Genomic DNA, 15,974 nt, shown 5'->3' on the forward strand with positions numbered 1-15,974 from the left:
TTTATTTTGTTGTATCCTATGAGATAAAGGCATAATTGAGCTTTTTTCAAATAGATAATCCATTACCTCAGCACGTTACCTAAGTGCCTCAGTGCCAGCATTATTTAACATATTTAAAGCAGTAAAATTGAAAACAAAAATCTTTCAAGAGGGAAATTACTAAATGCTACCCAAAGGCAAATACAAATTACTATAGAATAAAGGACATATGCTTACAACCTTTAAAGAACTTTAGGAGCATGGAAACATTTGTTGACATAAGTTAAGTAGAGAAACCAGAACATAAAAATAATCATATGTGTCCTAGCCCATTCAGGCTGCTATGATAAAATACACAAACCGGATAGCTTATCAACAACATAAATTTATTTCTTACAGTTCCAAGATTGAGGTGCCAACATGGTCAGGCAAAGGCCTGCTTCCAGGTCACAGACTTCTCAGTGTATCCTTACAATGGAGAAAGGCCAAGGGAGCTATCTCTCTGGGGTCTCTTACATATGAACATTAGATCCATTCATGAGGTCTCTACTATCATTACTTAAGCATCTCTCAAAAGACCCATCTCTGAATACCATCACATTGGACATCGGGATTTTGACATATGAGTTTTGGGGGACATAAGCATTCAGACCATAGCAGTACAGTACAGCTTCTATTATCTAAATATCAAAAGTGGAAGGAAATATACCAAAATGTCAACAATTATTATATATTACTATAGTATATATAAATATATAACATATATGTTTGGATTATGTGTTTTCCTTTGTATATGTTATGCATTTATAAGTTGCATTTAATAGTATGCATTATTAGCATTGTTTTTAGGTATTTAGAAAAATCAATTTTCTAGTGATAGCCCAAAGAAAATCAAACTGGGCGGTGATTCACGTGAAAAAGATTCTTAGAGTCTTAATTGATACAAGACTAATATAAAAGAATTATCAATGTGTACTAGATTTCCAGGCATCTATATCAACACAAATATAGTGTACAATTCATGGGTAACAATAGTCTGACACATAAAGGTCAGTCAACAAAGATTATACTGCGTTTGGTTCTAGGTTTTGTATTTTAAGGAGTATTGACAAACTGGAAAGCATTCCGAAAAGGTTTACTGAAGCAGTTAGATTCAATTGTTATTTATTTAGTCATTCATTCAATCATTCATTTATTTATTTTTTGGTATGGTAATGGTTAAAAAGAACCAAGGATACCAGCAATCAGGACAAGACTGAGAGAAATTTATTTTCAAATGTTTGGGGGCACTCGGTGGCTCAGTCAGTTAAGGGTCTGACTCTTGCTTTCAGCTCAGGTCTTGATGTCAGGGTGGTGATTTCAAGTCCAGAGTTGGGCTCCCCAGTGTGGAGCCTACCTAAAAAAAACAAAACAAAACAAAACAAAACAAAACAAAAAAGGCGATAAATGCTATTTTCAAAAGTTTGAAGACTGCCTTAGGCAAGAGGCAAGAGGCAGTTTTCTATCACCTCAAAAGAAACAAAAAAAGACAGAACTGAAACCAAAGTCAAAGAAACAAATTTCATTATAGTAGTTCAGACAGAAACTAGATGGTCACCTGTCAGGGTCATTATAGAAAAATTCCTGCCTGCTTTAAGTGGCAAGGTAGATTGGATGACCAAAAATGTTTTTTTTCAACCTTGAGATCTCTAAGATTATCTGATCACCTTTGCATAGGAGAATATACTTTTCTATACCATTTACTCTCATCCAGAACACAACAAATTCAAATTTGATTTAACTTATTCATATGGCACTTAAATCTGTTTGGGGGCTAAGAATTGTAATATTCACATAATGAAAATGTGTACACTGATACTACAAAAGTGTTTCCAAAAAAAAGCAAAAAATTAAGTTAGAAAATGTTTTTAAATTTAATAATGAAAAGCTCTGGAGAGTCATTCAGATAATATTTCAATTAGTATAAGAGATATTTATTATGATACTGTTCGCATGATACTAGTATTGCTTTATACATGACAGAAAATATGAATTATAGACAAAATTCTGGTACAATAGCATCATCGTGGTATCAAAGGCCATCATTGCTCTCATAATTCATAGAGAGAAAATATCATTATGATTTAAGAATTAAATGTCACTCAAACCTTTTTTATTATGATGAAAGATGTGTAATTATAGTTTCTGAAAGGCATTCAATCTAATGACATTAGAGACTATAAAGCAAAACAAGGGTTCAACCAATGAGAACTTGAGTTATTCATCAATTTGTCATAAAACTTCTGTGCTAAGATGAGAACTGTGTCTGTTTTGTCAGTGCATACTCCAGATGATAGGTTCATTTTGAGTTGCTTCACTTGAACTACCTATGAGCACTACTGAATACCAATGGATATCAGGGCAATCATAGGTGAAAACAGGAGTTCTGATCTCTAGACTGGCTTAAGTTGGACACATTAATTCATGCATTAATCATTAACTAAATTCCTAGTGTTCCCCATCTATACCTTAAAGATAGGTAAATAAATAAATATCTTACACTTTCATCAATCTTGTAAGATTTGTGCACAATAATGCAGGGTATGAGGTGATACAAACCATATAGGGAAATTAAGGTGTTTAGGGAATTCAGAGGAGCGAAATACTGCTTTTGTATAGGAGGAATATGGAGGAAATGGTATTTGACTTCAGCCTAAAAAAAGATATTTAGGATTTGGACATGGAAATACAGGAGGACAAGAGAGGAAGATATTTTAGGAGAGGGGTGATGGCATGCACACAAGAAAACTGCTGAGAAGTAGAAAGCATATTTAGTAACCATGAGTAGTGCTGTAACCATGAAGTGAATGGCAGGAAGCAGTATACTGAGATATAAGACTGGAAAGATAAGTTGAGAGCAGACTCTGGAGGAGGAGACCTAGAGTATATTGCTAAACAAACTGAAACTTGTTTGGTACTGAGAAGCTTCTAGGGATTGGGCACCTAGAGACACTAAGATGCCTCACCTCCCAGAAATGGCTTCACTCTATGCCTGAAAGGAGGGAGGGATGGGCAAACGTTTCCCTTTCATCAGCTCCCAAGCACTTCTGATTGGACTGCAGCTTCTAGCCAAGTATAACCTTGATTTCTGAGGGAACTCAGGGGCTAACCAAAGTGTACCTAAAGCTCTGTGCTGAGGATAATTCTAGTTTGCCTTTTTTTCTCTCCAGATCTCATTTTACTTTTACTTGATATTGCTATGTAAAATGATTATTGCATGCAATTGTATGTATGAACTCAGGGAGAAGAAAAGAACAGCAACATCAGATTAAACATTATAGGCAGAAAGTGAAATCTTCATTCAAACAAAATAATCTACTGTTTGGTTTTGAATAATATGCTGTGTCATATTATCCATGTTTGTTCCCTTTAATGAATATAAGTAGCTGACAGCTGCCTATATTTCGATCCAGGAATGAAAATAAGGCTGAAATCTAACTTTACATCAGTTATCACACATGTAGTCAATTTCTACTTAAACCAATTTCTTCATTTAACATATGTAGATAAGGCTCCTCACCAGAGATGTTGGAATTGAATGAGTAATATATAAAGTCTGTGACACATCACCAACAGAGATAACATAGGCAATAAATAATAGTAATGTAATTAATTGCAAGGCGAGAAGAAGGCTGATCCCCTTTAACAAATACAAGTTTAGCACTTTGCTTCTTGCTTAGCATAGATGGGGGGGGGGGTACAGCAATAAAAGGGATCTAGATAAAATGACCATATAATTAATTGTTGAAACCAGAATGCTTTTGAGAAAAAAAGTCACTATTAAGTTAGAATGGAATAGAAGTAGTAAACAAGGGCTGTCCTGAGAAAATTGAGATAGACGGACATTCTAGATTTTAAAAATATGGTCTAGGGGTACCTGGGTGGATCGTTGGTTGGGTATCTGACTCTTGATTTCAGCTCAGGTTGTGATCTTGAGGTGGTGGAATCAAGCCTTGAATTGGGTTCCATGATAGGCATGGAGCCCACTTGGGATTCTCTCTCTCCCTCTTCCTCTGCATCCCCCCTCCACTTGTGTGCTCTCTCTTTCTGTCTAAAAATTAAATAAATAAATAAATAAATAAATAAATAAATAAAATAAAATAAAATAAAATAAAATAAAATAAAGATATGGTCTTCAGCTAGAGGGAGTTGGCAACTCAAAAATTCTCAGTGTACATAGTGGCATATGACCAAATACAAGATGACATGAATTGGATAAAAAACATGAGAGTTCTGAGAAGTAACTTTAATAATCAACAAAGTCAGATTGGCAATTTGAACAGCTGAAAAACTTTGACTAGGCAGAGCCATCGAGATAAAGAGGAGGTGGAAGCTGCAAGGAGTCTGTAATTAGGCTTCCTACCCTTTAGTAGATGTGAATTGGATGTGAGAGGGAGTCTCTGGAAGTATGCCTGACCTGAACCTATGCTAATTTTAGTGGAATGGATATCTGAATAGAATTTTTTGTAAGTTTGACTCCATTGATTCCCACTGGCTCTCCTTGAAAAGCAGTCTTAAAAGATAGCACTCCTTACTTCCCCTGTAAGAAGTGTGATTTCCCTCTTTAGAAAGCCAACTCCAATGATGGATTTCATGCATGTCAGGCTCAATAGGCAGGGATGTGATTCCATCAGAAAGTGGTATGCAGTGTGTGCACTTTAAAATTACTAGGAGAATAATAGTTTGCAATCTTTATGTAAATCAGTAAGCTTTTCTGCTTCTATCACTCCCTCTCAGCATGGCAGGAAAAGTGCAAACCTCATCCTTTTGGAAAGAAAATGGCTGATGAAATATTAATAAAGATTGCTAACAAAGTAAGTACTATGACTCAGGTTGTAAAGCTGTGGTATATAGATGGTGAACACATTTATTCAAAACAGGGCAAGTTATTTAGATGTTTTAGAGCAGATGACACCACCTCTGTAAATTGCAGGAAGCCTGTGGGAGGGAGACAGCACAGCACAGGGACACAGGGGGAGGGGGACACTTGAGAGAAGGGAGTTATTTTATTAGGATTAAATAGCATGCAAAAAGGAAGGGCAATTTGGTTGAAAATCTCACAGCACATCTATAGAGTAGTATGCAGGCCTTCATTTCCTCTCTAAAATGATTGCCTTTCCCCCAGGCTTGTCTTTTTGACCATTACAGGAATTGATTTAAGCCACACATGTTCCTCAGCTGTGCTGCAGTGCTGGGGCTTTCAGATCATACACACATGTGACTGGCTAAGTGGATTTTTTTATTAAAAAATCAAATAGTGAGAATTGGACATTTCCAGTGATAAGTGAAACAAGGCAACTTAAATAGTTTTACCCATTTTTTATGAATTTTTGTTTCATTTGAACTGCTATAACAAAATACCATTCCTGGGTAGCTTATGTGACAGACATTTATTTTCTCACAGTTCTGGAGGCTGGAAGTCTGAGATCAGGGTGCCAGATTGGTTGGATTCTGGTGAGAGTGAGCCCCCTCCCTGATTTTGCAGACTGCTACCTTCTCACTATGTGCTCATGTGGCCTTTCCTTGGTCATGCATTTGGAGAGAGGGAGCTCTAGTATCTCTTTCTCTTATAAGGACGCTGATCCCATTATGGGGACTCCACTGTCATGACTTCCTTATTTTTTTAAAGATTTTATTTCTTTTTTTTAAGATTTTATTTATTTTATTCATGATAATCACACAGAGAGAGACAGAGAGGCAGAGACACAGGCAGAGGGAGAAGCAGGCTCCATGCAGGGAGCCCGACGTGGGATTCGATCCTGGGTCTCCAGGATCCCGCCCTGGGGCCAAAGGCAGGCGCCAAACCGCTGCGCCACCCAGGGATCCCAAGATTTTATTTCTTTATTCATGAGAGACACACACACACACACACACACACACACACACACACACACACGCAGAGAAAGAGAGAGAGAGAGAGAGAGAGAGAGGCAGAGACACAAGCAGAGGGAGAAACAGCTCCATACAAGGAGCCTGTCGTGGGACTCAATCCCCGGTCTCCAGATCACACCCTGAGCTGAAGGCGGCGCTAAACTGCTGGGCCACACAGGCTGCCCCTCATGACTTCCTTAAAACCTAATTACCTCCCAGAGTCCCCATCTCCAAATACCATCACATTGGGAGTTAGGGCTTCAACATATGGAATATGGGTTGGTGGTGGCAAACATTTAGTCCATAACAGAAAGTTTGCTAGGGACAAGACTCTTAGTGAAGAGTCAGAAAGGAACCACTGTCTTAAATGTACAATCAACACATATCCCATCCTTCCTACCCTTTCCTGAACTCAAGGGTTATTTACCCCTGCCAAGACAGAGAGATTGAGATTGAGAAAGAAAAATAGAGATTGAGCACTAGCTTTAGCAGGGTAGCAATCATCTTCATAAGCTGAGGGACTTATGTTCAATGGCAGCCACTGCATCTCATGTCTGGGAATCCCTCAAGCTTTGTAAGGTAGGGGATTGCTACACATGCGTCTGTGGTATCTTAATCTGTCTGGGCTGCTGTAACAAATTATCATAGACTAGGTGGCTTATAAACAACAGAAATTTATTTATCATAGTTATGGAGGCTGGGGAAGTCCAAGATTCTGTGTCTGGTGAGAACCCACTTCCTGGTTCATCGATGTCCATCTTCTCACAGTGTCTTCACATGGCAAAAGGAATGAGGGAGCTCTCTGGGGTCTCTTTTAAAAGGGCTTTATGAATGGGATATTCACGTGGGCTCCACTCTCATGACCTAATCACCACATAATACATGCCATGAATCAAAGGAGAGATTCTTCCCATGAGTAAATTTCAACATTATTGGGGAAATGAAATTGGGCAGCATACATTAATCAGGAAATATACCCATTTTTACAGTAAATAATTTGAGGCCTAGTGAGGCCTTCAGTGACTTATTCAAGGTCAAGAAATGAGTTACCAAGGAAACACAAAGAATAAGCCAGGTCTTCTGAATCCTTGCAGAGTTCTTTTCTTCAAAAACATAATGCCGACCTGAAAGCTTAAAAGACTCCTAGGGACTCTCCTTTGATTGGTATTCTCCTATAGGCTAGAAAGGTAACTAAAGTCATTTTTATAAAGGAAAGGGAATTAAAGAAAGATAAGATTGCTGCTATTTCTCAAAGATTTGTAGTTCATTTATATCTGTCACAGTGAATAACTCATGGAACAAGGGACACAGGTGAGAGTCCAGAGGATAGAGTGAGGCTGTCCTGACTTTAGATTTTTCAGAGGAAAAAGAGAAGTTTCATTATTTCAAAGGAGATTAGAGGATTGTTGCAGTACTGGTGCATAGTACCAGTGGATTAAGAAAGCCAAAAGAACAGGCACTCTTTGACTCTGAGGGTTTAATAAGGAAGGAGCCCTGGGTTGTGAAGGTACAAATTTGCACTACAAAAGATGACTGAGCTTATTGTAAAACAAGTAACAGCTCTTAGTAAATACATTAAATAGATACATTTAAAATTCTATTGCTCTTACATAAAACCAGGAGTCTTCCAGAGAACCCTTCATTCAGTTAAACTATTGGCTTGGATTGGGACCCTGCTAGGCTATGCAGTTCAAATACATTGGCAGAATTCAAGTACTAGTTTTCTTTTTTTAACCAATACTAAAGACTAATAAACTAAGAGGACCACCACTTCAAAAAAAACATGAAGAATGTCAACATCAGAGGTATGAACATGCCCCTCGTTAATTAATTTAATAACCATTTCCCCCTGGTTTAGGATATTAAGTCAAATCTGATGTTTATAATATGAGATAGATGTATACAAAATATAAAATCTGATCTCAACATACACATACAAATAGAAACACACACAAGAATATTAATTAGACTTTCCAGAAACTTCAACCTGGATCCTAGAAATAACAAACCAAAAAGTAAACCTGAGATAGTTTTCATAAATCCCATGAACTACAGCCCAAGTGTTTTAGTACTTTATTGCATAGAAGTATTTCATCCTTTGCTCAGATTCACATATTGATATGTCTCTATTAATATATAGATATCTATATATCTTTGTATATAAGCAAAATAAACTTACTTATTTCATTCTCCAATCTATAGAATATTTGAAACAGCAAATTAGAAGCTACAAACAAAGAAAGTTGTCATTTCAGGCTGACATACCACAATGAAAAATGACAGGCATTCTTGTAGCAAGCTAGAGGTTAGAACCTCTAAGACTATATTCAAGCAATTAAAAGCACTGAAATTTGAGGCTTATTTGAAGATATTGATAACATATCTCAATAAACAGCAAGGACATAATAATGTATTTCATGGTCTGATATATGATGGTCATACTGATCTGTTTCTTCAATCATCAAGCAAAAATTTTTTATATTCTGTTAGATTATTTTATCATCTTAGATATGAATTTGTAGAAAATATAATCCATTTCATGTTACCTTCCTAAACATTTCAGTTCTTAAAGAAGCAAGTTTAAGGTTTTTTTTCTGAAAATTAACATTTTTAGAATATCTCCATTGATGATACTAGATTAAAAGAAAATTACCATGTGGATATGTGTATGAGAGAGAAATGAAAATTCATAGTACAGGGAGAGATATAGAACTTAGGGGATGCCTGGGGGGCTCAGTTGGTTAAGCATCTGCCTTTGGCTCAGGTCATGACCCCAGCGTCCTAGGATGGAGCTCCACCTCTTCGTCACCAGGTTCCCTGCTCAGTGGAGAGTCCGCTTCTGCTTCTTCCCCTCCCTCTTGCTCCTATGTACTCTCTCTCTGTCAAATAAAGTTTTTTAAAAGAAGAAAATAGAACGTGGGTGGCCTGGATAAACAGAAATAGGGCCATTTCTAGGTTGTAGGGTAGAGGAGCCTGGGTAAGTACTCTTGTACTTTGTGGGGCCTCTCTGACTATATAAACAACTTAATTTTAAAACATACTATAAAATCAGTGGGCCTATATGAAGTTTAGTGATTTATTGATGAAGGTTTAGAATACTAGATAGATGAAGATTTTGAATAGTAAGTAGAGAAGAGATACATTTATATTTGTTTATTAAATAAAAAATACATGTGAAAAATCCTAGTCATGTCCAGGCACTATATCTTCCTGTTCAGGTCTAGAAAAAATCCATTTGTGTATTTTATTGTCAAATGTGCCATTTCTGGCTAATTTCATATCTCTTAGCATGAGAAAAAGCATAGTGATACTGGTATTATTCATGATACCATGGCTCTTTGCAACCAGTTTATTATAAATTAATGTAGATCTTCTTGCCTCTACAGCTCCCTAATACCATCTATTTAATGCTCGTCATGCCATTACTCATGTTACTACATCATCCATTCTGCCTCTTCTGAATACTAGTTTCTAATTATTCCCTTTAAAGTTGTTACTGTGCTCTTTGATGATGACCACAAATGCAAGTCTTGTCCAGAGTATGCAAAAATGTGAGCAATAATTTTTTTCTAGTCACATTAAGTTTATCATTCAGAATTTTATAGTATAAACTTAAAGGAATACATCTTCTAATCATGTCTTCCTTTGAACTTTTCAGGCCATAATCACTTCCATATGAAATCCATCAGAAAGTCCTGAAAATTCTCCCTCCAAAATATATCCAAACTCTGACTATTCCTCCCTGTCTCAATTTCTACAATTCCAATCCAAGCCTTCTCACTTATGATAGTAGTACTCACTATCCCATAATATGTGTCCCTGATTCTACTCCTCTTTCTTTATACTCTTGCTTGCACAGCAGTCAGAGTGATATTCTTGAAACAGATCAAACTGCATCCTTGCTTAAAATTGTCTAAAGGCTTCCCATCACAGTTTGAATGAAATACAAATTTTTATTGTACAACAGAAGAGCCCTCACGATCTACACTTGCCTACCTCTCTTTGTTTCCTACCCCTGTCCTTGCACACTATGCTCCATATTGATTTATCACACACCCTGCTATAGGGCCTTTGCACTGTTTCTTCTCTACTCCATAGATCAATCTCTATCATAATCTCTTTTATTTTCTTTATAGCATTCATCACCTACTGAAATTATCTCTATTATCAAACTGCTTACTGTTTATTTCCTCCCTGGCCCCAACTAGATGTAAGGTTCATGAAAGCAGGAATGTTATCTGGCATACCCACTGTGGTATTCTTTATAGTAAAGTTGAGATTAGAACCTAGATCCAAAGACTCAGTCCAATTCTTCCCTCAGGAGTTGTTTTTGTTTGTTTGTTTGGTTTTTAGATTTTATTCATTTATTTACTTGATAGAGAGGACATGCAAGGTGGGGGGGGGGCAAGGGAGAGGGACAAGCAGAGTCCACGCTGAGCACGGAGGCTGATGCAGAATTTGATGTGGGTCTTGACCTCACGATCCCAAGATCACCACCCCCCAAGCCCCAAGATTACCACTTGAGGTAAAACCAAGAGTTGGGTTCCCAACTGACCAAGCCACCCAGGTGCCCCTCCTTCATTCAGTAGGTTTAAAATCTATTTAGGGAGACATGAAATACATTAAGAGTAATGAAGTACAGTCCTCAGCTAGGTACTGATTTTTTGAAATGTGCTGAAAGTTATAAATAATATCAGAAAAGACTAAAATTAATATAGCCAAGAGTCTTAAGAGTAGATATTACAGAGGAGGTGGATTAAGTGCCTTCATCTCAGAGAGCCAAGATAAGCATAAAAGTTAGAAAGTGAACTATACATGTGTGGAACCATTATTTTGTATCTGGACAAAATTCACTGTAAAAATAACTCAAGTAAAAACCTCCCAAATTTTGATTCTTGCTATATAACATTTCTACTCAGTGGTCTTCTATGTTTTCAGGGAAAAAAAATCACAACTCAAGTACTTGTATTCTGAGCTTCACCAATTTCCAAAAAGGACCACTTTAAATGTAGATTTTCTTCTTCCCACCAGACTTCCCAGAAGTGACTGTGAACTAGGGATTGACCCTGGATAACTTGAGTCTCTGATATGTTACAATTAAAATGGGATCTTAAGTATATTTTAATTTGCGAAAAAGGCCCATGAAGCTTTCAGGGAGAAAATGATGTTGTCATTAACATGCAAACCAGTCCTGTGGTTAGCATCGGTCTGTGCGAAAGACATATGCTGCAAATGCACAGAGAATGAATTATCAGTTTGACAATGTGGGCTGCTTACAACAGGAGAGAGAGTTGTAAACAGCTAAGAGAAATTTTTATAAACCTGATCAGACAAGGAAGACCATAGAAACAATAGAATAGACTGTTCTTGATCAAGAAAAAGGAACTCTGAATATCAGGCATTGTATTTGGGGCTATAAGACAGAGGCTTCAGGTTTCATCTGAAGATCTGAATTATTTAATACAATTGAAACAAATATTAAGCCCATATTTGCCTCTCCTTTGGCCTCAACCAAAAACAAAGACTCAAGATAAGGGCAGAAAAGATGAGAAAGAGAGAGATTCCTAGGTTCAGACTCAGACTGGAAGCAATGATAATGTGAGAAGCTACATATTTGCATTTAAAAAGTTGAGTATCATGAGATTTTTCTTGTGATTTGGCTCCAAATATATTCAAGTTTCTCATGAGTATTTATGCTGGATTATGTATTCACGTGAATTATGTGTGCTGAAAACCTCAAATCTTAGGTGGTAGGAGCAATGGGTTAGCTTGTGATCCTCAAACAAGAAAGGAAACCTATTCTTCAAGTCCTCAGGCTGCTTGGGAGAATGACCTTGGGAAGAAGTGTGCCATCTTACCAAACCAAGCCTTGTTTGGCTTCCCAAACTAGGACAGTACATGTACTGAGGTATTTTTAAGCAGACATATTGGACTGTTTTATGTGATTTTAAATATTATATAATAAACATAACCCTTTCTTCTTTTATAAAGTAGAGAATACTAGGGGTGCCTGGGTGGCTTTTTCAGTTAAGCATCAGATTCTTCATTTTGACCTGACTTTTGGTTTTGGCTTAGGTCATAACCTCAGGGTAGTGAGATCAAGCCTCATCTTGGGCTCCATGGCCTGCTTAAGATTCTCTCTCTCCCTCTCTCTCTGCCTCTCCCCACCCCCAACTCATTTGGGTACACACACAGTCTCTAAATAAAAAAGGTGAGGAAGGAGGAGGAGGAGGAGGAGGAGGAGGAGGAGGAGGAGGAGGAGGAAGAAACTAAGCTTTAGTCATCTCACAATCCAGAAATGAGCACTGCTAACCACTGGTATATTTCTTTCCATTCTTTTTATTCCTGGTTACCAGTATGCCCTATGTCATGTGATTTGGAGTACAAACTAAGGTCACATTCTTTCTGATATTCAAAGTAATACAAACTTGGTTCTCATACCACAAATTTCAATCAGTCCTTTTTGTTCTCTTAGATTTTGCTTTCCCAAGTATTCCTCAGGATCCTTACGGTGAGCACAATACTTTCATTGACTACTTGAGCCATATTGCATACAATAAGAGGCAAATAATTTTCCAAGTGTAAAACAAATTGTTATTAAAAAGGATAAATGAATACAAAGTGGCCAGTGGGAGGCCATGATGAATGTATGCTCTATTTCCATGGGTTCTCAAGAAAATGGGGCTCTGGGCAGCCTGAGTGGCTCAGTGGTTTAGTGCCACCTTCAGCCCAGGGCCTGATCCTGGAGACCCGAGATCGAGTCCCACGTCAGGCTCCCTGAATGGAGCCTGCTTCTCCCTCTGCCTGTGTCTCTGCCTCTCTCTCTCTCTCTCTCTCTCTCTCTCTCTCTGTCATGAATAAATAAATAAATAATATTAAAAAAAGAAAAAGGGGCTCAGAATGTCAGGCACTGGATTTTTAGGGTATCACACAGAGGCTCCAGCTTTCATCTGAAGAACTGAACTATTTAATACAAATACTAAGCTCATTTTGGCTTCTCCTTAGGCCTCTTTAAGGGGCCAATCTTTCTTTTAAGTATATTTTTACCTCCTCCAGGCTGTAATTATTTTCTCAAATTACAACTTAAAAGTAAACTAGGGCTTGAGCTAGCATCACCTCGGATTCCTTTTCTAAATCATTAACCACTTTAGTTTGCATTTGGTTTTGACCATTCATTCATTTCCATAATTTACAAGAACAGTTGAAAGGAAACAGAAATGTCATCTTAAGCAACAGTAAGGGGTGAAGACAGAAAGCAGGAAAGTAGACATGCATAAGTGTCATTCAGGATATGTGACCCATTATATTGACAGTCATCAAGGCACTTTGCTGGCTATCACTTAACTTTCTGCTAATGTTGCTATTGTTAAATCACTCTGCTTTGAGGAGGCACAATGGCATATGTAGAACAAGTCCCAAATCTCTAAACGTTATGGTACATTCTGGATGCATTATAGACTTCTGGCAGGCTTTAGAATATCTTCACATTTAGAATACACACCCAGCTAGTGACCATCTCATATTAATAATTTGGAATTTGGGGACTGACCAAATCCAGCCAGTATAAAGCAAAATTGTGAAAACAGTAACATATAATTGCAGAGTAGTCCACCATCTTTGCTTTCATATATCCATCCTCCTTAGTAGTGTGCTATGGCCTCATAATAACTGGGACTTCTCGCTGTGGTACAATATTAGAACTAAGTATGTCCCACACTCCTGAATTTTCCTCATATCTCTCTTCCAGGTTTCATTCTCTTGGGATTCTCCAAGAAAATGGAGGAATGTTGCTATGGCAACATTTTGATAAGGGTGTTTAATATCTAGCCCAATCATCTTCAACTATTTCCTATTCTCAGAACATTTTGCTCAAATAATGTTCCACAGATTTGCTACTACTGTGAATGCAGACTGGTGCTGGGAAATTGAGAAATTTGTAGTAATTTGTATGGGCTTGGAAGTTTTTCTGATTATAGAAGTAATACATGATCTTTGCAAATGAAAAAGCATGGCAGAATGCAGAAAGTATAAGGAAGAAAATAAAGATCACCGATATCCCATCACCTGAAGGTAGTTACTGTTAACATTTCAAAGATATTCTTCAAAACCATATAGCTTGGATGAAGAAGCTGAGGCTGAAACATACATGAACACAGCAGAAATTAAGTAATTGAATATATAATTAGAGCACCTAGAGTGATGCTTGGCACACCGAAGACCCTAAGTGAATATAACTACAGTTTGTCAATTTCATGGTTTTTTATCTCATTTGATTCCTCATGCCACCACCCTATTGTAAATGAAGTCAACAGTGTTTATGGATTGAATGTGTCATCAAAAATTTCATACTTTGAAATCCTAACCCCCAATGTGGTACTATTAGGAGGTAGGGCCTTTGGGAGATGAATAGTTCATGAGAGTGGAGTCCTTATGAATGGGATCAGGGCCCATTGAACAGAGACCCCAAAGAGCTTTCTGGTTCCTTCTGCTGTGAGGACACAGGGAGAAAATCGTGTCTGTGAACGAAGAAGTAGGCCCCCACCAGAAACCAAATCTACTAGTGACTTGATCGTGAAGTTCTAGACCTGTGAGGAATGAATATTTGTTGTTTAAACCACCTAGTCTATGGTAGTTTTGTTATAGCACCCCAAACGGATGAAGACAAACAATATTAGCATTATTTTTCTCTAAATGACTTGTTAAGAACATAGATTTCCAGGCCCTGATACCTGGAGATTTTCAATTCGGTAGATCTGAGTAGGATCCTGGTCTTTTGTACATGACAATACATCAACACATTAATCTGGTGCACAGATTTGAGAACCTTTGCTTTAGAGATACCATTCAGTGAACATTCAAAGGACATACCCCAAATGTGCTTCTGAAAATATTGACTAAAATTCAAAGCAGCTCACTGCAAGTTTGGTGGTGGTGGTGATTCTGAGCCCTCTTGATGCATAGCCTTGAGGATCTTTGCCTTACACCAAATGTCTTTTGGCCATGTGTGTATGTCCTTGTATGTGCTCTATTGTCTTCTACCTATGTGTTGTCCCCAATTCATGCTTTTTATTAGCAACCCCAGGAGAGCAAGTTTGTATTCCTAATGTCTTTATGTATCCCCACATTACTTAGCATAATGTATTGCACCCAGCCACAGATCAATCGATATTATTGACTCACCAAATGATGAATTTGAAGCAACAAATCAATACTACAATAGTCCTAAGGGAAAAGACCATGGAATGCACTTGTTTTGAACAACCTCCATTTGCCCATTGTTGTTGGAACAACCACTTCCCTCTGGGCAGAGTGAAGAGTGAAGTACAGCTCCCTCCATCCATCCTCTGTCAGATTCATCCTTCTCCAGCCCCTTTCTACTCTAGCCCACAAATCAAATTTCTAGCCAACCTTTTTTTTTTTTTAAGTAGTATAATATGAGCCATTGCAAAAATTCGCAGAAATGGGCCTAAAAAAATAATCTAGCCTGTCATTGATAGGCCTTTGGTAGACTCACCCACAGAAGTTCTTCTACTACTCTCTTCTAGAAGCTCTGAATGAAGGAATATTCAGAACTATCTTAAGCTGCCAATTCTTATATTCTAGTTGTCGTTAGTGTGGTCTCTGGAATCAGACTTCCTGGAGTGGAATGCAGGCTTCATGCTCTGATGCTCACTATCTAACTTTGCCAAGGTTCTTCCTTCTCTATGCATCAGTTTCTCGGTTTAAAAGAAAAAAAAGTGAGGACATAATATCAGTATCCATTCCATAAAGTTTTTGTGAGGATTAAATTTCACAATGCTCATAAAGAAGGCACTGTACTGACACATGATAAGTGCTCTGCAACTGTTAAGAAAAGATGGTGTTATCACTGGCAGTGGGAGAACTGCGAGAAATATGCTGATGTCAGGACCCTGGGAGCCAACAAATCACATACGGCTGTTCTGTCAACAAAGGTCAGAGTGGAAACTAGGTACTGAATCTGGCAGCAGCAGTCCAAGCACTGAAGGGAGAACCTGATAGAGAGGTCAGAGTTTGGCTTTGCTGTGAGGTTCTTACATACTTTCAGCCAAAACCCATTGGCGGAA

At 37.8% G+C, this 15,974-nt stretch overlaps 1 long non-coding RNA gene across 1 annotated transcript; it reads right to left on the bottom strand.

Annotated features, from left to right (window-relative positions):
* Positions 1 to 431: 431 nt before the first annotated feature.
* Positions 432 to 15,556, bottom strand: LOC111094919. The gene is made up of 3 exons (XR_005386007.1): positions 15,404 to 15,556; positions 3,896 to 4,069; positions 432 to 1,375 (listed from the first exon to the last, which is right to left on the bottom strand). It is a non-coding gene; the product is annotated as an uncharacterized LOC111094919 (long non-coding RNA).
* Positions 15,557 to 15,974: the final 418 nt, after the last annotated feature.

The sequence above is a fragment of the Canis lupus genome, chromosome X (genome assembly GCF_011100685.1).
Source record: "Canis lupus familiaris isolate Mischka breed German Shepherd chromosome X, alternate assembly UU_Cfam_GSD_1.0, whole genome shotgun sequence".
NCBI lineage: Eukaryota > Metazoa > Chordata > Mammalia > Carnivora > Canidae > Canis > Canis lupus.